The following is a 24,356-nucleotide window of genomic DNA, read 5'->3' as shown; positions in this document are numbered from 1 at the left end:
GATTGCCAGGGAGGAGATGCATGACAGTTGAGCTCCTGTTGGAGAGCTGGGTTTTTAGGCGGATAGGCAGGTTCAGAGAAAGCCCCTCCCTGCACTGCTGCTCCTCCAGTGCCCTCCATTTGAAGCAATCAGTATATTTTGCGGTCGCATTTCCTGAACCCTTTTACTCTTGGAGCACTGCAACCCACAGCTTCAATGACTGGGACACCCAGAGCATGAAGATTTACAGGAAATGGAAAAATATGCCTTCAAGTACATCTCAAAAGACACTGTGCTCATTATGAACCATCTACAATATGAAGGGAGATGAGCATAAGGAGTTCTCTTTTTCCTCCCCTTCCTCGTTCCTGGATAGCCTCATATTTCATTAAAAAATGTCTGAGAGATGTGAGTTTATCCAAATGACACAGCTGTAGGAGGGGAGGTCATTAGGAAGAAGTTCCATGGAAAAGAGGAAAATGAAAGCTGATTGTTACCAATAAATTAGAGTAATTTTCTTAATTTGCTGTCCCTTTGCTTGCCTGTTCATTGCTGGCGTGCCTTATGAAATATGAAAATCTGACAATTAGTCACTTGGAAGGAGCATGTCTCCACGCCAAGTCCAGGTCTCTCTGCGGCACCAGGGGATTTACTGTTCTCCCTGGGTAGCCAGAAAAGAGCTGAGCAGCCCTCGTCTTTGTTCCCACTGGCAGCCTGAGAGGCAGCCTGCAGCAGCCTCCTGCTGTGACCTTCGGGGTGGGGCTGGGAGACAGCATCTTCATGACTGACCCCATGTCAATCCCTTCCTGGCAAAGGAAGAGGAAGGCGTACAGGGGCTCTGGAGCCAAGGGAGGGGGGACACCAACAGAACGAGCAAGTCAAACACACACAGCACTACATTCTTCTCGTGCTAAACCCAAGAAAAATCTCCCAGCTCTCACAATGTTCCTTGCTAATCTCCCTTTCTGGCTATTATTCAGCTACTGTGAATCCTTCTCAAGCTTCCAGCTTCCTTTTAGCTGTAGAAAGAGAATGAAAAAAATGTACCCTAAGACCTTGGATTTTCTTTTCTTCCTTTTCTGTTGCCAGTGAATCTGTTTGAAAAGCAGCTGGCGCAGGCTGCAGCATTATGTGCCAGCGCCAATGGAGACACTCCAGGCACAGCCAAACATGGGCTTCGTGCAGGCGTGCACTCCCAGGAGGGTGACCTGCCAGTGACACATGTTTCAGACATGCACTCCCGGGAGGGTGACCTGCCAGTGACACATGTTTCAGACCCAAAGAGGGAGTTTGGAACATTGGAACTATTTCCCCTCTTTATTTTTTTCTGGAGGGTCACATACATTTTAATAGTTCCATGATCAAAATTGCTGCTTCCAAGCAAGTTAACTAGAGCAGACCTCATCTCATCCCCTCCCCGCATTTCTTTTTGGGAAATTCAGGATGCTGAGTATAAACATGTCTGGACATCTAAGTATTTATTTTTCCATAGAAAGGGCAGTCTTGCTTTTGTTTTGTTCTTACCCAGTTCTTAAAGGGCCTGATCATTTATTCAGCAATATGTATCAAGTGCCAACCATATACTAAACACTGTAGTTTGGAATGAGGATACCCCAAGGACGAGGTGGACAAAGTGCAAAGCGTGAGTGTTACTGGCAAAACCAAACTCTGTAAAACAGCTGAAGAGGTTTATTCTGCACCAATATGAGTGGCCATGACTCAGAGAACAGTCTCAAGGGGTCCTGACAGAGGCTGTCTGAGGTGGTCGGGTTATGGCTTGGTTTTATAGATTTTCGGGAGAAAGAAGTTACAAAGACATAAATCAGTACATGTACAGTGTACATTGGTTCTGCCTGGAAAGGTGGGATATCTCAAAGGTGAGAAGTGGGGGGCTTATAAGTCGTAAGTAGATTCAAAGATTTTCTGATTGGCAATTGTTTGAAACAGTTAAGCTTTGTCTAAAGGCTTGAAGTTGGTAGAAAGAAATGCGTGGGTTCACATAAGGGGAGTTGTGGAAGGCAAGGTCCTTGTTATGTAGATGAAGCCTCCAGGTAGCAGCCTTCAGAGAGAATAGATACTGAATGTCTCTTTTCAGAACTTAACAGGTGTCGGACTCTGGTTTTTTTTTTTTTTTTTTTTTTTTTTGAGACAGAGTCTCATTCTGTCGCCCAGGCTGGATCGCAGTGGCGCGATCTCAGCTCACCGCAAGCTCCGCCTCCCAGGTTCACGCCATTCTCCTGCCTCAGCCTCCTAAGTAGCTGGGACCACAGGCACCCGCCACCACGTCCGGCTAGTTTTTTGTATTTTTAGTAGAGGCGGGATTTCACTGTGTTAGCCAGGATGGTCTCGATCTCCTGACCTTGTAATCCGCCTGCCTCAGCCTCCCAAAGTGCTGGGATTACAGGTGTAAGCCACCATGCCCAGCCAGGTGTCAGACTCTTAGTTAATCTCTCCTAGATCGGGAAAGGCCAGGCTGCATGAATGAAGATTCTCTACAAACTTCCTCCATGAAAGATGGCTTTGCAGGGCCATTTCAAAATATGTCAATTAAATATATTTTAAGGTAAAATACACTTGATTTCCTTCAGAGAGTGCTATCTGCCATATGATGCTATACCAGAGTCAGGTTGGAATTTGTTATCTTATTGCCATGGAGTCTGTTTTGTCAGTGTTATGATCTCTGTTTTCATGTTAATGCTGGTCAGTTGTACCTAAACTCCAAAGGGAGGGGGCATAGCGAGGCGTGTCTGACATCCCTTCCCATTGTGGTGGGGAATTCAGTTTTTCAGGCTTCTCTGGTGTATTAGTTTGTTTTGCATTGCTATAAAGGGATACCTGAGACCAGACAATTTATAAAGACAAGTTTACTTTGGCTTACAGTTCTGTAGGCTGTATAGGAAGTGTGTTGCCAGCATCTGCTTCTTGCGAGGTCTTAGGAAGCTTCCAATCATGGTGGAAGACTCAGGGGGAGCCAGCATATCACAAGGCAAGAGAGGGAGCAAGAGAAAGAGCGGTGAGGTGAAACTGCTTTTGGAAAGATGATGACAGTGAGAGAAATCTGACATAGGTGACTCCATCTTGCTTCCGACCTCCAAGCTGTCCTTGGTCATTCCTGGATGTAAACCAAGCTAACCTTGGGAAAAATTTAGTTTATAGTTTAACTTTAAGACAAGGATGATAACAGCCCTTCCCAAAACTGAACCACCTTTCTAGAACCAATGAAAGACCTCATGGTTAGGATTATGGGAGGGGCCTGAACCTGCTAAGAGACAGGTGTTGTTCCTACAATCCCTAACTACTCAGGGGTCACAAGATTTGAGACCTTCTCAATTGCTCCTATGGATGACATCACTACTGTAGAACCTAAGATGGGTTTTTTGAGATGTGTTTCAGACAGACCCCACCTGGACTCCTGACTCCTGACTCACCTGATCCTGTGGCTCCACCCAGCAGCTGACTCAGAGCATGGGGATTGTTTCCGCACCCTGTGATTTCATCCCCAACCAATCGGCAGCACCCATTCCCTAAACCCCCGCCCACCAAATTGTCATAAAGACTCTAACCTCTGAGCCTTCAGAGAGACCAGTTTGAATGATAGCTCCAGTTCTCCCATGTGGGCCGGCTTCGTGTCACTTAAACTCTTTCTCTACTGCAATGCTGTGGTCTCAGTGGATTGATTTTGTCTGTGTAGCCAGCAAGAAGAAACTGTCTGGCAATCACAGAGGTGCCAGGTTATTTTAGACAACCAGCTCTCCCATGAACTGATACAGCAAGAACTCACTCATTACCATGAGGATGGCACCAAGCCATTCATGAGGGATCCACCCCATGACCCAAACACCTCTCACCAGGCCCCACCTGCAACATTGGGGATTACATCAGCATGAGATTTGGAGGGGACACACATCCAAACCATATCATTTGAGGTCTCCTTGGCTCAGAAGGGATCCATTCAGTTGGTTGAGGGCTTAGAGTTTTAGTTTTTGTTTACACGAGGCATGAGTGGAACTTATAAATGAATGGGGCAGAGGAGGACATTAAATAAGTAAAAATAAACCACCATTATGTGTATTTTGTTTTGTTGTAACTGCTGTGGCACTGTAAAGGAAATGAACAGGGCCTCTGAGGTAATGGTATTTAGTGGGATGAGAGGTGCAGTAGAAATTATGGACTGGCTTTTCAACTCCTGTTCCAACCCATTTATGGAATCACTTTCTGAACTACAGCTAGAATGCCTGTTTGAACTGCAGAGGCAGAGAAGAAAGAAAGGACAAGAGAGATGAAAGGGAAGGAACGAAGGGAGGGAGGGAGGGAGGGAGGGAAGAAAAGAAAGATGGATGAAAATTACACTTCCCAGCCTCTTGTAGCTAAGGTCTGACTGTCCCCCATCCCCTGCTTTGTGAGTCTTAGGTGAAGAAAATGAACAGCATAGCTCTCTGCGGTGGCTGTATCATAGCCAATGAGGTTTATCCAAGGCATGATTATTGCTAATTGAAAATGAGCAGCGCAAGGCAGTGGACCTTGTGAGGAGTTGAGATATTTTCACACACCTGGTGACAGAAGCACTAGATTCTTCTAGACAGCTCCGCCAAAGCACTTTGCCTGTTCTCTGGGCTTGTAGGGGCTGAGAGGCAGGTGGTGATAGTGAGCTTTCCACAAAGTGGTGTCACTTTGCCCAGCAGCTATTCCTCCTGCTTGCAAAGCTTCCCAGCTGCCTTCCCCATGGTAACCGCCTTCGCTTTGCATGCATCACAGGATCTTGCACCTGAGTATTTTCCAGGTCTTCCCCCAAGGACAAACAGCGCTTTTGCTTCTTCCCCTCCCCTGAAGCAGTATCTGTGTCAGGGACAGTAGCTGGAGTGTCCTTCCCTGTCCAGGTCTTCCTCAGGAGCACACAGTGGAGATGGTGGAAAGAGCTAACACTAGGTGAATGCAGGTTCTCCTTGTGTGTCAGGCCCACCGGGGCTTTCTCAACCATCTAGCACACAAGCTCACACTCAGACTTTAAGAATTTGCTACATCCTGGCTGGGTTTTTTGTTTTGTTTTGTTTTTGTTTGTTTTGTTTTGTTTTGCTTTTTTTGTTTTTGAGACGGACTCTCACTCTGTCGCCCCCCCGACTGAAGTGCAGCGGCGTGATCTCGGCTCACTGCAACCTCCGCCTCCCGGGTTCAAGCGATTCTCCTGCCTCAGCCTCCCGAGTAGCTGGGATTACAGGCGCCCGTCACTATGCCTAGCTAATTTTTGCATTTTTAGTAGAGATGGAGTTTCACCATGTTGGCCAGGCTGGTCTTGAACTCCTGACCTTGTGATTCGCCTGCCTCAGCCTCCCAAAGTGCTGGGATTACAGGCGTGAGCCACCGCACCCGGCCCATCCTGGCTGTTTTCTTCCAACCTGCTTTTACGGCTGCTCCATCCACCCTCCTCTCACACTCTGCCAAGGGTGAAACCGTCTGTGCGGCCCGATTCTCCCCAAGGGAACTGTCACTCCTCAGAACTGACTTCACTTGCTTGCCTTGCAACCTCAGCTTTCTGAAGTGCTCAAGAAAAGTTGGCACTGTGAAGATCACATGGCTTTTCCTCCTTGCTAAGGTGGGAGTGACATCTTTGTAAAGCCATCTACATATGAAGTGAAAATAGGATTCCCTGTTTCTGTTTCAAGATCCCACATGGGTGGTCTGAAGTTTAGTTCCCTCCCAGCAAGGGATCACAGCATCCATGCTGCCAAAAGCTTCAGAGATGAACTCTGTGTTAATTCCGCGCATCTTTTAAGGGCCTACTATTTGCACATCACTCTACGAAGAGCTGAGATACTGAGATGAATGAGGCACAATCCTTGTCTTACCCTCGCTCACAATCCTGGGGGAGGCAAGGCACAGAAACGAGCGTCATAGAGTCATGAGTGCCTCCCCAAGAGTGGGAGAAACACGGTGGGAACGTGCATCTGAATAAGTAGCAGGCAGGGGCATGAGGAGGCAGAGTTATTTGAGTTGCTTCTTGAATTTTGTGTAAGTTTTCTTTACTGAGACAGTAAAGAGGCATTCACAGAAGTGTTCCTTCTATTCCTCATTCTCTGATAAGAGTTCCATTTCCTGGCAGAGTTTGCCTGGATCAGAACTCTCTAGATCCCATAGGCTGACCTGGTCTTAGCCACAGTGAGCTCTGTGTCTGCGTCCTGCAGGTGAACCCAGCATTTCGCAAGGTCAGCGGATTCTGCGGTGGCAGTATTAATAATGGAAACTTCGCTGCATTTGAATAAAATCAGTATTTTTTTCTTTAAAAAGCTTGATGCCAATATCTAATCTGCTTTCTTTCATATTTGTCCTCTCAATATTTATTTTTATTTTATTTTATTTATTTATTTTTTGTTTGTTTTGTTTTTTGGAGACAGGGTCTCACTCGGCCCTAGGCTGCAGCTGGAGTGCAGTGGCGTGATCTCGGCTCACTGCGACCTCTGCCTCCTGGGTTCAAGCAATTCTCCTGCCTCAGCCTCCCGAGTTGCTGAGATTACAGGTGCCTGCCACCATGATTAATTTTTGTATTTTTACTAGAGGTAGGGTTTCACCATGTTGGCCAGGCGGCTCTCAAACTCCTGACCTCAAGTGATCTACCTGCGTCGGCCTCCCAAAGTGCTGGGATTACAGGCATGAGCCACCATGCCCCACCTGTCTTCTCAATATTTGTATTAACCTCTATATTTGTTGTCCCTGGAGGGGTGGTTGTCTGGATATTAGTTTATTTATTGGAACCACTGGGGTGTATGTCAGCACTGGTCTGGAAAGAATGGAGAGGCTTCACCGCTGCCAAAGCTCTCCTGGTGCGGCCTCACCTGGACGGTCGACTACATCGGTGCCGAGACAGGAATGGTGCAGCCCAAACAAGGACTCACTACAGTCAGACGCCCACGGGAACAGGGCTCATCAGCCAAAATCTAGTTGTTTTGTGAAAGGTGAGCCTGTGGCACGCTGAATTTAGAGAAGAATTTTAGCAGAAGGTGTCAAGTCCCAGGCGTGGGAGTCTGGGGATCAGTCTGTGAACAAACCCAGGCTCAGAATCTGGTGAGAGGGGCAGAACAGGAGCAGGAGCCAGGACGGGCGCTGGGTGCCCAGCTGGGCCAGGGAGGGCAGAGTCCAGCCCCGCTGTCCCCTTCTCCACCACTGGAGCATCGTTTCAGAAAGCCGTGCACGTCATCCACACAAACACACACAGACCACAGCTCTAAAAGCAGAGACATATTGAACAAGAAGAGCACAGTCAGTGTGCACGGCAGTCCACGCGCATGGTGCAGTGGGATTTACTTTAATGTATTAAACGTGGTAACAATACACACTGAATGGCAACTGTCGGAATAGATATAAAACATGTATGTTACAGGCACAAACCTTGTGATTTTAAGAACTAGAGAAAGATTTTTCAGCAATTGAGAAGTTTCCCTTTTTGTGACCTGCTAACTAATGAAACAGGTTGACAAAGAGAGTATCAGACTGTAAAAGAGGAGGAAGGACGGATCTTGTAGGAAATTCTGCAGTTTGGTCCCACGTAGGCTGACACACCAATGTTCTCCTGCCTTGGTATTTAAGGGTCCCCCTGGGCCGGGGTCAGTGTGTGAGCCCTGCCCTGTACAATTCAATTCTGTTTGCAAACTAAACTGCTGGCCCGTTTGTGGTTGCCTTGGCACTCCTACTTAAGTGTTTTGCTGTTAATATTTTGAACTTTTGAATAAGTATGAAGGTAAAATAGTTGTCAACATTTGCCGGATATGATCTGTTTATATTATTTTATTTATTTTATTTGTTTTGAGACTGAGTCTCGCTCTGTTGCCCAGGCTGGAGTGCAGTGGCCTGATCTTGGCTCACTGCTCCCTCCGCCTCGCGGGTTCAAGTGATTCTCATGCCTCAGCCTCCTGAGTAGCTGGGATTACAGGCGCCCACCATCATGCCCCACTAACTTTTTTTTGTGTGTGTATTTTTAGTAGAGATGGGGTTTCATCATGTTAGGTCATCATGTTAGGTTGGTCTCAAACTCCTGACCTCAATTGATCTGGTGCCTCAGCCTCCCAAAGTGCTGGGATTACAGACATGAGCCATCGTGCCCGGCCACCAGGTAGGATCTTAACTATTTTAAAGGTCATTATAAAAGAACTTTCCTTAAAAATCACTTTAAGCAAATGTTTCCTTATTGGAAGTGTTCCTTTGCATCCCATTTCCCTACTGAAGCATATGAAAAGACATTTTCTCTTATTTTGTTTCTGAATCTGATATTTCATTGAGAATATTTTTCTTGCAAGGGTGGAAAAAAAATCACTACGCTGTTATATAATTTGAACCCAAGTATTACCATCCAATTTTTATCCTAACATAGCAAAAAATTCAGCCATCTAAGTATTTATGATCATCCCCTTCTCAGTATTTTAATAGCTTGAAAGCAATTTTAAGCAAATTGGTGGTGGTATCTGGTAGGAAATATTACCTTCACCAATGTAGGGCCCACACTCCCCATCATCCATTTCTGTCTGTACCAAACACACGCATGCTTATGGTAATGGTTGTGCAGAGGCGGCTGTCCTGTGTGGCTGCTCTGGAAATGTGGGTTATACCATCCTTGAAGAGAATCCCTGTGGGTGAATTGTAAGAGGTTGAAGACACATATTGTCCAGAGTTTAAAGTCACAAAAAAATAAAGCATTTTCTTCATGGTAAGACTTATCGGTAGGGCTAGAAAGGACATAATTACATAGAATATAAATTATGTTTTCATTGCATGTATATAAATTGTGATGTTGTATATCTAGGTAAAAATCCTAAAACATAGAAGTGAATTAAAGAAGTGTTTTAAATAACAGATAAATATGCATTTTCCTCAATAATAACTCATTTATTCAGTTTTAAACTTTTACATTGTTTTATGCTTTTATTTGATTCTCATCATAAGTCTATGAGGTGGACAAGGAGATATTGTTTGCTCATTTAGCTGATGACAAATTACATGCATATTTAATAAAGATAGAAAAATCTTGATTCTCCCTTGGCAAAGCTGAACTAAGGATAGATTAAATACATGCTTCACTGCCCCAAAGACCAGATAAAACCCTGCAGCTGTCATTACCCAGACAAGGGAGGCAAAGCCAGGATGATTCTGGCCTGGATTTTGTGAACTGTGTCAATCCATTCCCTTTGCTTTGGGAGTGGTATATTGCTCTGGGAATCACTGACAATATCGGGAGGAGAAATAAAAACAAGCTTCTTGATTTCCAGTTCTGATCTCTGACCGCTAGAGGACAGTATTGTTCTCTGCACAGCGCGCGGAGAACCTGTTCTAGGAGAAATGATGGGACCCCCGCAGTCAGTATACCCCACACCTTCCCAGGCTGGGCCTGGGCCATACGGATCAGGGATGGGATGTGGCTTTGCATCTCCAGTTCCAGATGGCATCTCGTTCCCCAGCCCTGTGCACTCACAGAGCTTTGGCCTCTGTACTGAGTAGCGTGGGATGTATGAGGGGAAAGAGACAGTCTGTTCATTTACATGTTCTGCGTTGGGGTTTCATTACGTCTTTTAGCCCTTGAAACCTCTTCCTAAGTGATAAGCTATCAATGAGTGATTGTTATCATAGGCTCAGAGATTTTTCAGCCTGATTTATTTAATCTCTAGAGAAAGGAAAACAGGAGATGATGGCTTTGATCATGCTATTCGCTATTCTGAAAATTACAAAGGGAGGGGAGAGAGAGAAAAAAATCTCTGCTCCCCTAATGAACTACTATATAAAAACTGCTATATAAGAAGATACGCGGTGCAATCCCCAGTGTAACTTACTTCACTGATGTTCAACATGCTTCCGTGGGCGTGTGTGGGTGGAAAGATGTTTCTGGTTACTGCCAAACAATCCAGTGTTTCTAGAGATAAAAACAGCCTGTAAAAGTTTTCTACTGTGGAGAATGACAGGCTTTGTGGCCTATGTGCTATGTGCTCTCTATAGTCCAGATGAAGACAGTAACTACTGATCTGTGAAACCTCTGCAACACGACAGGGCTGCTCACGGCCACACGCCTGGCCTCACAGGTGACGCCTTCGCCCTGCTCTGGGTTCCCTGTTTCTCCCTCCTCCGAACTGAGCATCTGTCTCCTTCTGACAAGTACTTTCTGCTACCTTGTGCTTCAAATCAATTTCTAGAGACACCAGATAGATTTCAATTCTGTAAAGATTTACTACGAATCACACAGTGCTGGGCCACGTGCTAACACGTATTCACATATGATGCTGACTCCAGAGCTCAGTAAGCTGAGCAACTCCAACATCCCCCTCACAGCCATGGCCTGTCCTGCAGGTGCTGGTTTCTGCAGCAGACACAGGCTCTCCAGGCAGCCCTGTGCTCTTTGCAGCTATTCCTGGAAGCCTTGGGACATCTCACCAATGCCCTCCATGTTCGGTTCTGCACACCTGCCCTTCTACGAGTCTCTTCTCTCAACGCCTCCTTACTCGGTTGCTGTCCATATTGCAGAAGAGGGCAGGGCCCAGGGAGCTGAATCCCGGCAAGTCCACGCTGCTGAGCTCCCAAGACCTTCACTAAAGTAGGGTTGCCTCTTTCACACCTCGCCCTGCATCCACCGCCATCGACCCAGAGTAAGGACTAGCACATGAAGGCCAAACTCCTTCCCTCATTTCCCTTTACACCCATGACTGTCTGTGAGAAGCCCTGGCTCATTCTCCTTCAGCCCCAGGCCCCAGGCAGTCTCCTCCCTAGCGGTTGTCTCAGGCACTCTGGGTTCCAGCATGGCCTACGTGAAGCCTTCCTTAAAAGTGACAGCGCAGGACGTCCCCACTCAGGAAGCTCACATTCACGACTGTGCCTCTTCCTACACTCAGTAGAGTAAACTGTTTACAGTAGATGCTGATGAAGTGTTAGGGGAGAGTGGTGACGATGAGTGTGGAAATCTGCCTTAATTTTATGAGTTACCAGCCTGTCATTGACTTCATGTTCATTCTGGCAAGAGCTAAGAGAGATACTATTGAGTATTTTAACACAGACTTCACTTGCTTGGGTGAACTGTAGACAGAATCCATCTTTAATGACCTATTTCTGTTACTGAACTGAACTGGTGTCTGCTCTCCCGTGGGGTGAGGCCAAACATCCACACCGTGGTTTGCAGCAGGAGAAAGCAAGGCGTTTATTTGCAGGATGCCAAGGAAAGAGAATTGGGCAGCTTACAATTGAGACCTGACCTCTCGGTGGCTTACAGGTAGGAGATTTTAAATCTGGAGAAGCAGAGGTTGCAGGCAGAGAAGTCAATTAATATATTGAGGCTATATATTAGTTTGGCCTAAAAAAGTAGGGTGTCATGAAGCAGGGTTCCACAGGTCACAGGTGGATTCAAAGATGTTGGGGTTTGCAATTGGGTAAGGAGGTGAAGCTTTATCTAAATACCCCATGACTTTACCAAACACCCCCATGACTTCAACTCCCTTGGTTATTGTTTTAAGCTACTGTTACCTTCTTGCTGGTCAAGTTGCTCATTTACTCTTCAGGGATAGCTGGGTGCCTGGAATTCCCCTTGAAGAAACTCAAGATTTTTCTTTCACGCTTGAGGGACCTGCAGGCCCCTAAGAGGGATCCCTGCTCTGTCTCATTTCTAATGGTTTGTTGTTAGGAAACCTCTCTAATGAGACCATGAAGTTCTTGAGGTGAAGGCACTGATCTTATATCTCTCCTTTTTTTGTCTTATTGTTGTTACACATACTCTCCATAAACTCCATTTTGAGCAACCCAGGTTTCAGCTGCCACTGCTTGTGTTTCTCGCTCAATCCCTCTTGTTTCCATCTCCAACAATCCTCTCTCAGAGACATCCTTCAAATCTTTGCTAAAATGTCACCTTCAGAAAGACCTTTTCTTACTGTCTTATTTAAAGTGGCAGGCCTCCTCTCCCCCATCTTGGCATCATTTTACCCCCTGGCTTTTATCACCACCTGACATGCCATATATTTTCACCTTGTTTATTGCCAGCACCTGCCTACCCCACTACAAAATAAGCTCCAGGAGGGAGCTTTGTCTATTTAGTTCACTACTGTATCCTCAATGTCTGCAAAAGTGTCTAGCACATAATCAACACTTCATAAACAGGTGTTGAATAAATAAATCCATCAAGCATTTCACACAGCATTTTCCCCAAAGTAGGCAGTTAGGAAATATTTATTTGAGCTAACACAGCTATGTTTTCATCAGTTCAGGAAAGTGGAAGGTCAAGGGTCACTTATAGAGGGTGCCACCAGAGCCTAGGGTAGCTCACCAGCTGTTAAAATCTCCAGAGAAGGGATAAAAGCAATCTTGGGCGATAGCAAAATAAGCAAAGAATGTTTTGATATGAAGTCCTTTGGAATTGGAGTTATGGAAGGCCCTGGAACTAGCTGAGCTTCTAGGATGATTAGTGGAGGATTTCAAAACCATTTGCACTGAAGTTCTCTTTCGGTGGTGTCAGGCTTCCAAACCAAAGACACTTCTACAAATGCAGAACAGCATATCACGGGGACCTCTGTAACAGCAACAAAACCCCACGGATAGCATGTGACGTCATGGTAACAAAGCTTCATGCTACAAAACACAGAGAGATAGAGGGTATTTAGTGGGATAACACTTTGCAATAGTAACTGTTCTTGATATTTCCTTTTTTTTTTTTTTTTCCCCACCTGGGAGAGTAGATATGAATTTTCCATTGCCCAAGTGTTATTTGACACTGCAGAATGCATGTGTCTAACCATGTCTTTTTATTTTATGTATATTTATGGTTTGACATTGGGGTCTGGCTGAGCCTGGGGGGACTGGCAGTCAGTTAGCTTACTACTGTTTCTAGTTAGCCAATTCCTAGAGACAGTGAAGGACCCCTGCCTCCAGCGAGAGCCTTTCAAATGCAAATGAACCAATCCAAAGCCCATGCCCTTAACCACGTCCTCTATTGGGGATCTCAAATTCAACATGATTCCCCCTGCCCTGATCACCCCAAACCAGGTACCAGACAGTTAGGGACAGGCCCTATGCCCAGAGTCTGCTGAAATTATTCAAACTCTCCACCCTAAGCCTGCTCACCCTGCCTTGCCTGCTCCTTCCCATGGAATCCTCTCCCCAGCATTCTCCCCCTGCTCACTCTGCCTCCTGCCCGACCCGGGTGCTACCCGTGTGGCCACACACTGTAGGCGCTCACTCCTCTTGGCATCTGTGAGCATGAGACTTTTTTTTCAATGGTAGTCATCTCCTATCTACTGGTCTTGCCCTATCAAAATTATAACAAAACCTGTGCTTTAAAACAGTATAGGGAAGAAAAGAAGTTAATTCTTGGCATTTCAGGGCCTCTGTAGCTGCAGTACTGGCATATGAACAAACAACTACATTAACAACAAAAAAGATTGGAAAGGATGCACATTCTAAAATTTGGAGAAGAGGAAAGAAGAAGAGAGATGTGGAGGTCATAGGCGGGCCCCAAACCTGACCTATTCATGCCCCTCTGCTCCCTTCCCCAGGGCTCAGCTTGAGGGAAGAGGTCAGGGTGCTGAACGATGGCCTGAGACACCCTAATAACCAACACAACCAACACCCCTTCTCTCTGCAGGTTCTCTCTGCAGCTCTAGCACCTGGCATCCTCAGACATCTTCTTAATACTCACGCAAGTTCTACAGATGAGAAAATGAGGCTTCAAAAGATGAAGACCACACGATGACTGAATGGATGGTGCTGAGTGATAATAGCAGTATCTGTCATGTATGGGTTGCTTCCTATGGGATAAGCACAGTGATGCCATTTCATTTTATCCACTCAACGGCATAGACTGGGATAGCATAACAATAGAACACATGGGACTCTGAATTCTGCAGGCTAGGTTTAATTCTGTTTCTGCTACATAATAGCAAAACAGTTCATCTTGCTTAAAGTCATAAGTCATGGCTCCGAAAAGGACACCCCAAGTATGGCCTTGACCTGCTGAGGACTTTGAACTAAACGGCATTGGAAAGCCTCAGAAGCAGCCTCAGAACCAAGTCTCTGACCTTCTCCTGCCCTCCTGTCTCTCGCCCCTCATTCCCCCAAGAAGTGAGTCATAGAAACCAGAAATCCTCTTCCCTAAAGCAGGTCACGGAAACTAGAATCTCTTTCCCCAAAGCCAGCCATTAGAAACTAGAATCACTACTTGAACTTTCCCTGCCTTTCTGAGTAAGAGCTGGCCATAAAGAAGTTCTCTGACTTACTTTCATGAGAGTAGGTTATAAGATCCTCATTCCAGAGGGGGCCCGGCCCGACACCCAGGAAGAAGGACCGCCACACAGGGAGGCCAAGAGGAACCCAGACAGACAGGCCCAGCTGGGTCCCCCTCCGTCTGTCACTGTCCCATCGCTCCCTCTGTGTCCAGTCACAGCTCCGCAGGGCTACCACTCTTCATCAAATCTAAGCATAGAAATGGGCAGTTTTCCCTTGGTTCTTTGGGTCTTCATTTCCTAAGGCTCCCATGTCACGTAAAACTTTGATTAAACAAATCTGTGTGCTTTTCTCTTGTTAACCTGTCTTTTGTTACAAGAGAATCGGCAGTGGCCCCTTAGCATGGTGGCACACGTCTGTAATCCCAGGTACTTGGGAGGCTGAGGCACGAGAATCACTAGAACCTATAAGGAGGACGTTGCAGTGAGCTGAGATTGCACCACTGCACTCCAGCCTGGGCAACAGAGCAAGACTTCCATCTCAAAAAAAAATTAAATTAAATACAAATTTTAAAAAAATTAAAACTTAGGCCTGGTGCGGTGGCTCACACCTGTAATCCCAGCACTTTGGGAGACTGAGGCAGGCAGATCATGAGGTCAGGAGTTCAAGACCAGCCTGGCCAACATGGTGAAACCCCGTTTCTACTAAAAATACAAAATTAGCAGGGTGTGGTGGTGCATGCCTGTAATCCCAGCTACTCAAGAGGCTGAGGTAGGAGAATCGCTTGAACCCTGGAAGTGGAGGCTGCAGGGAGCCGAGATCGTGCCACTGCACTCCAGCCTGGGGGACAGAGCGAGGCTCCATCTCAAAAAAAAAAAAAAAAAAAAAATTAAAACTTAAGTAAAAACATAAATGAATTGAACCAGGAAAGGTCTTGCTGTGAATGTGACATTTTGCCATTTTTTTATTCCTTATCCCTTCTCTTTGACAAATTTCCCTAGATTTTGAGGGTAAAATTATCTCACTGTAGTCATATTTCTTCTGTCTTCATGTTTTACTCACCTCCAGAGTATGTATCGCTTTCCAACGTGTGGCACATCGTCTTTTATATTTTTAGTTTTGTATTCTTTGTCTCCTCTCTCTGGAATGCAAGTGCCTGCGGGCAGGGCTAGCTGTCGTTTGATTCACTGCTGTCACATTGCAGTGGAGAAGTGCCCAGGATGCAGGAGATACTCAGTAAACGCTACTGACTGAGTAACTGTGAGAAAGAGGAATTCTATAGTGGAATTAACAGAGCTGTTCCTGATTAGTGATTGAAACAGGACTATGTGTGATCTGAGAGGACAGAGAGGAGGAGATGGGACCGAGACTGAGTCACACAGTTCCCACACTGGCCATTCTGTGGCTCCCTTAGCCCAGGGTAAGCAGGTTGAATCCAAGGAGGAGAAAGGGTGACATCCATTTAACATGGGCGGTGAGATCGCATGCAGAGGCAGAGAGGAAAGACACAAACTCACAGAACAACTGGCTTCCAAGCATTGCTTTTTCTGACACTTCCATGAATTCAATGTAACATTAATAACTGTCATCCCTACTGTGATGGATCAAACTTCAAATAATAGGACACTTGTGCTGACCAAATTATATATCTGGGAAATAGTGGGTTTAAAACTTTCTCAGGCCAGGCGCAGTGGCTTATGTCTGCAATCCCAGCACTTTGGGAGGCCAAGGCGGGTGGATCACCTGAGGTCAGGAGTTCGAGACCAACCTGGCCAACATGGTGAAATGCTGTCTCTACTAAAAATACAAAAAATTAGCCAGGCGTGGTGGTGGGCACCTGTAATCCCAGCTACTCGGGAGGCTGAGGCAGGAGAATCGCTTGAACCCAGGAGGCGGAGGTTGCAGTGAGCCAAGATCGCATCATTGCACTCCAGCCTGGGCAACAGGAAACTCCATCTCTTAAAAAAAACAAAACAAAACGAAACAAAAAAAACTTTTCAAAGAAATCTCTTATCATTTGAATATCATGACATTTCCTTATTAATAATTGAAGAGCAAAAATTCTAGGTATTTTATGAGTTTAAATAATGTGCTCTCAAATTTTTATTGACTGAGTGCTCTGTTCTTTATTTCCAATTAGGGTAGAATTGTGCATCTGATTATGATCAGTGATCAATGATACATTTCATAAAATCGGCGGCACCCAGTGTTGGGAGGGTCCTATATATCATTTCATTTGTTCCTTATGTATTTGGGTACAATAAAAAATCGAGTAAAAGGGTTGTGTGTGTGTAAGAAGAAAATAAAATATTTATTAGGTCTTCTTTTATTTTAAATCTTTAAATTAATCAAATCCACAGCCATCCAAACTAGCATATTCTATGTCCCTAGATTCTCAGAAATGAATCTGAGGAAACAAAACAAAATTAAAGAACATCAAGTTCTTACATTTGATCAGTTGGTTGGATTCACATGAATATTTACATGTGGCATTGGAATGAAATAGTGAGGAAGGTGTTGGTTAATCTATGTGGAATCCATATGAATTTTGTAGATCATTAAAATAATAGTGGAAATAACAGTGGGCCTTAAAACTTGAAGAGATAGTGCATCCTTTTCACAAACTCTGTTAAAAGCACCGTCTGTCCCTTTTAGTAGGGCAAGCGATTGCAGAAAACAGTAGGGAAACACAAGGTAAATCAGTTTTCTTTGTTGTTCGAGATTATTTTCTGAAAGTGTTTAAGTTGGTTTCCTTTAATAAAGAAAATCTCATGCTAAAACATGTAAGCATTTGGCATGTCTTCCACAGAGGGCTTGGAAAACAAGTTCCCCTCTACATCATATACCTGGAGTGTTTAATCCCAAATTTGTTAATTCATAGACTTGATGATTTAAATGATAAAACTGCAGACCTTCTTATGGAATTGAATTCATTGAATTCTTTCTAAAACTTCCCACAGGAGGCGTTCATTTAACTCTGACTCCTTTCTTTGCATTTACAGCCTGGAGAGTTAAACAGCAAAACCTGGATGGGAAAACCAGGGTTCCCAACTGCGAAATTTAGGAAGTAACAAGTCATCATCTTCTGCAAAGTGAGAGGGAAATTTTCAGAAAGCATGAAACAGTGACTTTCTTCTCATCACAGCTTAGGGCCATTGACAGATGTTTGTGCCTGGCCACAGTTCACGTGGGGAGGAGACAATTCTGGCTGACCAGCCACTGTGGGAGGCATTCATCCTGTAGATGTTCTGGAGGGTGACAGATCTTCAGTTTCAGCATCACACATAACCGGCTAGAGGCAAATTTGTAAGGAGACATTCACTGCTTGAGATGTGACTTACTATCCGTAGACAGAGAAACCAGATTTTTCTATAGCTGTAATAAATGCCCTTTATCAAGAAAGTGGCTAGCCCATTATTAACTCATTGGAAGAGACAAAGAATTTTTAAAAAGAGAAACATGGAGAAAAAAATATATAGGTCAGAAATATAGGGTCAGAAATATCATCCCAGATACTGTGTTCACCAGTTCCTAGAGACAGGGGATTTTGGTCAATGCCAGAAACAAATTCATGTAACTTGTAGCTTGGTTGTGTGTGTTTACACAAGTGCAAGAGGTGACTCCAGTGTTGGTGTGTGGGCTGGTTCCATTTTCCCATCAGACTTCTTGTGGTTGCAGAAGAGACGGGTGAACTTGGTGTCCCACATCTTCGGCTTGGGGGGCAGCTTCCACTGTGATATTTTGCTTCCCATGTCCCCAGAGTGTGAACCTGTCCTCACTTTCCCATGGGATGGTGGCCACGCTTGTGTGCATGTGTGTGTGTGTGTGTGTGTGTGTGTACGTATGTTCCTCCTGGTCACCTTACAAGCCTGAAAAACAGATAGGGTCACACTAACAGTGATAACAGTGCTGTCACTGGCACAGGACACGAGCATCCTGCCAAATTCTCCCGAGACACTTTTGAAGGTCACTAGGTGTGTTGTGTGACAGAGAAAGGGATGGCGGGAGCAGTGGGTTTCACTGTCCAGTCAGAACCTGCAGACCTCAGACCTCCACATGGCACGCTTCGCTAATTCTGCCATGTGCCAGGAGCTGTGACCCTTTCTCCCCACCCCAGGAGCTGTGACCCTTTCTCCCCACCCCAGGAGCTGTGACCCTTTCTTCCCACCTCAGACTCGCGGCAAGGCACTGACGGCCTCATCCTGCAAAAGCAAATAAAAGGTCATCTGTGGGGAAGTGAGGAGCATGTCGCTTTCGTAGCTCCGTGTTCCTTTCTGTTGGCTAGTGCAACCTCAAGTCACTGAGTTTCTTTTCTTTTTTCTTTAAAGATGTCCATCTCCCAGGACCAAGTCTGTGGATGTGGGGACAGAGCTGAAAGGCAGGCGTCTTGCTGCACTCAGGTGCACGACGCCTCCCACCCCCATGATGAAGGCTTTGTTCACAGCGGCTTCAGCTGCCTGAGTCCTTCTTCCCTCGCACTGGGCTCCTTTACGTGAACAGATCTCCGGTAGCCTCAACAGTAAGCCAGTCACACAGGTAGGTCCATGTTTAACGCTCAGCCGAGGCTGCAGTGGAGCCCATGTTAACATACGTGTTTATACTGCCTATGCGTGTGTGTGCACACACGGACACACACCAGTGTTACTCAATGATGGCTGCTCATTGAAATCACCAACCCGGTTTCCACCACCCGGGGTCACTGGACCCCACCCGTGACCACGTGAAACACAGTCTCCAAACGGTGGGTCTCACACACCTGTTGTTTTTAAACTCTCTGCAGACCATTCTGATGCACGGTGAAGACCAATAACCGTGGTGTGTACACATGGTCTAGGGTAGGGCTGTGCCCAGCAGTGTTTGAAAGCGCGCAGGTAACGCAGGGTGCATGCAGGGCTGCAACCGCAGGCCTGGGCTGCTGTTGAACTAGGTGGCCACTGGACAGCTCAGGTCAGCTCTGGGGCACATGACGAAGCTAACCCGTGTAGGACATTTACCACATTCCTCCATCACAGAACTCATTTTCATGGTTCTCACCTCAGGCTATGTCAAAATCCTTTGTAGAGCTCCAGCAAACCCCGAGTTTCTGATTGCAAAAGCCTGGGGCAAAGTTTGCAGATCTATTAACTTCTTAAAGTTCTACTGCCTTAATTCTACTCACATGTCACAGGATACACGTGCCACATTAATGCATCAGGTAAATTATAATTAGTCAGCTGATTGGGGAGAAGTTCTTTCAATGTTGTGGGTATAAACATGATCTTCCACATAGAGTGGAGAATACTTTTAAGCCTAGTAGGTAGTGGTGAAAATGGTAAAGAAAAACATAAATTTCAGAGTGTTTTATTATGCTCCCATTAGATTTTTAAAAATCATAATCTACCTCCCTTGTTACTCACTTTATTTACATTTTTAAAAAAGTGGTAAAAACATGCATAGGTGAATGTTACAGATCATACCACTACCACCCAACATACATTGTCCAAGTCTGTGATGATTTCTGTATTCACGAACGTCAAAATCAGTGCAGTGACATGTCAGCTGTCATTCTTGATCACACACACAAACCCAGATGTTGCATTGGAAGCGGCAAAATGTCTAATATGGAATTGAAATGGTATCTTTTAAAATTGCTCTTACAAAAGGAAGGAAATTCCAGAAGTCATCTTGAAAATTTTTATTTCTAAATATCAATGCTTAAAATCATTAGAAGAAACTCAGAGTATTTTAAGAAGAGTTAAATGGGAAAGTCATCCCCAAAGTGGCGGCCATTTTTTATGAGGACTCTGCAAGAGATGCTCAGAAATAGGTTCTTACATCATCAGTATGCTGCAAGCGAAAGACTGCATTGCAATGGATCGGGGAAGGGATATAGAGAAGCACTGGCATGATTTCGACATAAAATATATTGTCGGGATAGTTTGTGGGCTCGCCTATGGAGAAGGTAGGAAAACCACCGTTTATCTTTATTATTTAGTATAGACACTTAGGCTTGCAATTAGCTATTATACATAAAAGTTCAGTATGGTTTCCCACAATTTAAAGATTGGAAAATTGAAGAGATGGCTAGGATTACATAAGTTATATGGGTAAAATGAGACTGCAATCTGGATGGTTTGAAGTTTTCCAACTTTTATTCTTCTTCTTTTTTTTTTATGATGGAGCCTTGCTTTGTCCCCCAGGCTGGAGTGCAGTGGTGAGATCTTGGCTCACTACAACCTCTGTCTCCTGGGTTCAAGCAGTGCTCCTACCTCAAGTCTCCCAAGTAGCTGGGATTACAGGTGCCCGCCACCACGCCCAGCTAATTTTTGCATTTTTAGTAGAGATGGGGTTTCACCATGTTGGGCAGGCTGGTCTCGAACTCCTGACCTCAGGCAATCTGCCCCCACCAGCCTCCCAAAGTACTGGGATTATAGGCGCGAGCCATTGCACCCGGCCTATTCTTATATTTCTTTATTATGGCATCATTTTAGCATTTAAAAAGATGGCTAAATATTTGGGGAAGAATCAGGAGAAAATTTATCTTATTCATAGGTTGTAGAGTATATATTAAATATATTCATTTTATATGTATTTGAAGTTATGAAATATCAGTGGAAGAGGCCATTCTCAGGTTTGTGATGGAAGGTGCAGTGGGGAACTTTCTCCCTTGGTGATCTTCATGGAGCCCAGATGGATCAGGCCACACTGTCCACCCTGGATTCTGTGAGCAGCTGATCTGGTCCTCTGGGGGCCAGGCTACAGTCTAGCCTCTCTCACCCTGATACCATGACCACACTACTCTTGGAAGGAAGAAAGTGCTGTTCCTAGGTCAGCTACTAAAGTTCCTAGGTCAATCTACTAAAGTGCTAAGTACTAAGGGCACCTAAGTATCATTGGATGTCCCCAAGCCAGGATTCTAATAGAGATCATTGTTATGCATAAGAAAATATGAAATTCCACCAGGTACAGTGGCTCATACCTGTAATCCCAGCATTTTGGGAGGCTGAGGTGGGTGGATCACCTGAGGTCAGGAGTTCGAGACCAGCCTGGCCAACATGGTGAAGCCCTGTCTCTACTAAAAATACAAAAATTAGCTGGGTGTGGTGGTGGGCACTTATATTCCCAGCTACTCAGGAGGCTGAGGCAGGAGAATCACTTGAACCTCGGAGGGGGAGGTTGCAGTAAGCCGAGGTTGCACCACTGCACTCCAGCCTGGGTGACAAGAGCGCAACTCTGTCTCAAAAAAACAATAAATAAATAAATAAAAAGAAAATATGGAATTCATGACAAAAAATTACTATATCTACTCAGAAATGTGTCATATAGGTATACGCCTCAAAATACAGCTATCATTTACAGTGCATTAAATGAGCAGTGAATGTCTTGGGAAAAGAGAGTTTGGAGAGATCCCAGAAGCAAGGAAAGATCAATTAGAAAGGAGCAAAAGAAGGGGTCCAGTTTCCCGTCCAATAAGTGTACTGGAGTAGCAATAAGCTGAGCTAAGTCGGGGCTTCAGAGTAGAATCAGTCTTTGCAATAAAGACGGTGACTCTAGGCTGTGTATGTTACAGGGAAATTATTACTGAGTATGTTCTGTGTCCAGGAATTGGGCTGGGTGCTGGAAGGCAGTAGTAAGCAAACTCCTCATGGACTCTGAGGAATGCAGTTTCCTTCAGAGAAGACAAACATTAAACGAATAACCACAAATTAATTATGAATAGGCACAGTACTAAGGAGACATACTATGCATTCGATTGCCAACAAAGGACCTCATTAAATCCAGAGGCTAGCAATGGTTTTTGGAACTGAAATGTGAAGAATAAATAGAAGTTAATTAGATCCAAAGAAGAGCAAAGAGCATTCTTGGTGGACGGAACCATGTTTGTGAAGGTCAGTAAGTGGGAAGGGGACGCCACATGCAGGCAATGGGGTGCAGCCCAGCATGGCTGGAGGAGGAAACTCACGCATGGCAGACTCCAAGCCCTGGGATACAGTCACGTGAGTTGCAAGCACCTTAAATTTAATGCCAATTTAAGTTTCCTTGAAGCTTGTCAGCTTGCCTCTGGACTAAAGTGAGGTTCTGAAGAAAAGCATCTTTATTTCAACAAAGAGGAATGTCAGGATAATTGACAACATTATCTTAGTAGGCTGGGTCGAGGACATTTCAGATAGATCAAAGCACAAAGCAGCAATTTAAATTACTCGAATTTTCTTTATGTTGTTATTTGATCTATGCTTAAGGACTCTGAGGAATGTAGTTTCCTTCAGATCTCTTAGAAGACTGTGATGTTGATCACGATTATTCTGGTTGCAAGGGACAGAAATCCCATTAAAAATTGCTGTAACAAACCAGCCAACTAAAAAAGGAACATGTTGCCTCACATTATTTGAAAAGTCCCAGATACCCAAATCAAATGCTGTTGTACAGACCTCGTCTGTATGTCTCAGCTCTGGTTTTCAAGATGCGAACTTCCCTCTAGGACAGGTTCCCGACACGGTGGCGAGAAGTTTTCCACTTCCCCAAGCTCACCTTATGGCAGTTTAGCAGCCCGGTAGGAAAGGAAGCTCATTGTTTTCTCAGTGGTTCAACTAACATCCTGTGGTCAACTCTCCCCTGAACACCTTGGGTCATGTGACCATCCTTAAACCAATCACCGAAGCCAGAGGTCTGGGATATGCCAATGGTCCAGACCAGGATTAACTAGAGCCTGGAGTTGGCATCAGCACCCCCAAAACCACATGGTCTGGAAGTGAAGAGGAACGCTATGGCTTGCTGAAGAAAATCAAGATGCTGTCATCAAAGGAAGTGATGGAATAGGGGAAACAAAAGAACAGATCTTCTCAATACAAATTGAATCTTTTTTTCAATCATTGAGACATTAGTCTGTTTAGGGTGATTGGATTTAGTCCTGCTTTACCCACAGTTAATCATACTAGTTTGCTACTTAAAACTTAATGAAAAATCTAAAATGTTTCATAAATCATTGTATATGATTTTGTTTTATACAGAGTTATACATAAGGCAGATTTTATAGGGCAAAGCCAATATTACCATGATATGAATGATTATGTAAAAAAGTCAGTATATTTAATTGGATGTCTGAAAGCATTAACAGACCTAGAACCTAGAGAATAAAGAAAAAAAAAAATCTAAGATTTTTGTGGGTGTGAAGGAAGTGGTTGAGAAGCAGAGCCTAGAGTTTTACACATCAGCAGAAATAAAACAGCTTTGTAAATTTTAAATAGAAGCCATTGCAAGAAAACTTAGACATTAAAACATGCATTCAGATGTTGATTGGGTTGGTGACATTATGTGAAATATGATTCAGCCCTAAAGTTTCTATGGAATTTGTTTATTCTGATAACATGAAATGTGAATGGCCAAGATTCTGAAACCTGAAAACTCCTCCAATATTAACATAACAGAAAAAAATTTAGAACTTAAAGTCTCATGTTTATGAGTGATCAGTTTGTCTGAATTCTTATTTTTCATGTTCTAAACAGTTATGCTGTCAGCTCAGAGAATGTGGCTCCTAAAATCAGATAGAATCATGACCTCATTCTTACTAAATAAGAGTGTGTTATGATACATGGCATCAACACAGTGAAGGACAAAACTGCATGATCATCTCAATAGACACAGAATAAGGATTTGATAAAATTCAACAACCTTTCAGCATAAAAATTCTTAAAAAATTAGGTATAGAAGAAACATATCTCAACACAATAAAGGCTGTATATGACAAAACCTCAGCTAACAACATACTAAACTGGAATAAGACAAGAATGACCACTCTCGCCATACTTATTCAACATAATACTGGAAGTCCCAGCCAGAGCTATTAGGCAAGTAAAAGAAATAAAGTCATCTAAATTAGAATGGAGGAAGTCAAATTGTCCCTTTCTGCAGACAACGTGATTTTACATTTGGAAAAACCTAAACTCCACCGTAAAACTCTTAGAACTCATAAACAAATTCAGTAAAGTTGCAGGATACAAAATCAACATACCAAAAATTGGCAGTGTTTCTGTACACCAATGATGAATTAGCTGAAAAGGAAATCAAGAAAGTAATCCCATTTACAATAGCTACCAACATAATAAAATACTTAGGAATAAATTTAACCAAGGAGGTGAAAGATATCTACAAGGAAAACTATAAAATACTAAAGAAAGAAATTGAAGAGGACACAAAAAATGGAAAGACAGCCCATGTTCATCAACTGAAAG

At 44.3% G+C, this 24,356-nt stretch overlaps 1 pseudogene; it reads left to right on the top strand.

The window, feature by feature from the left end:
• The first annotated feature begins 4,409 nt into the window (after positions 1-4,409).
• On the top strand, positions 4,410-4,481 carry LOC129533342 (uncharacterized; annotated as a pseudogene).
• Positions 4,482-24,356: the final 19,875 nt, after the last annotated feature.

The sequence above is a fragment of the Gorilla gorilla genome, chromosome 3, assembly GCF_029281585.2.
Source record: "Gorilla gorilla gorilla isolate KB3781 chromosome 3, NHGRI_mGorGor1-v2.1_pri, whole genome shotgun sequence".
In the NCBI taxonomy this organism is placed as follows: domain Eukaryota; kingdom Metazoa; phylum Chordata; class Mammalia; order Primates; family Hominidae; genus Gorilla; species Gorilla gorilla.
The sequence above is the reverse complement of the archived record's forward strand: the minus strand, read 5'-3'. Positions and strand labels throughout refer to the sequence as shown.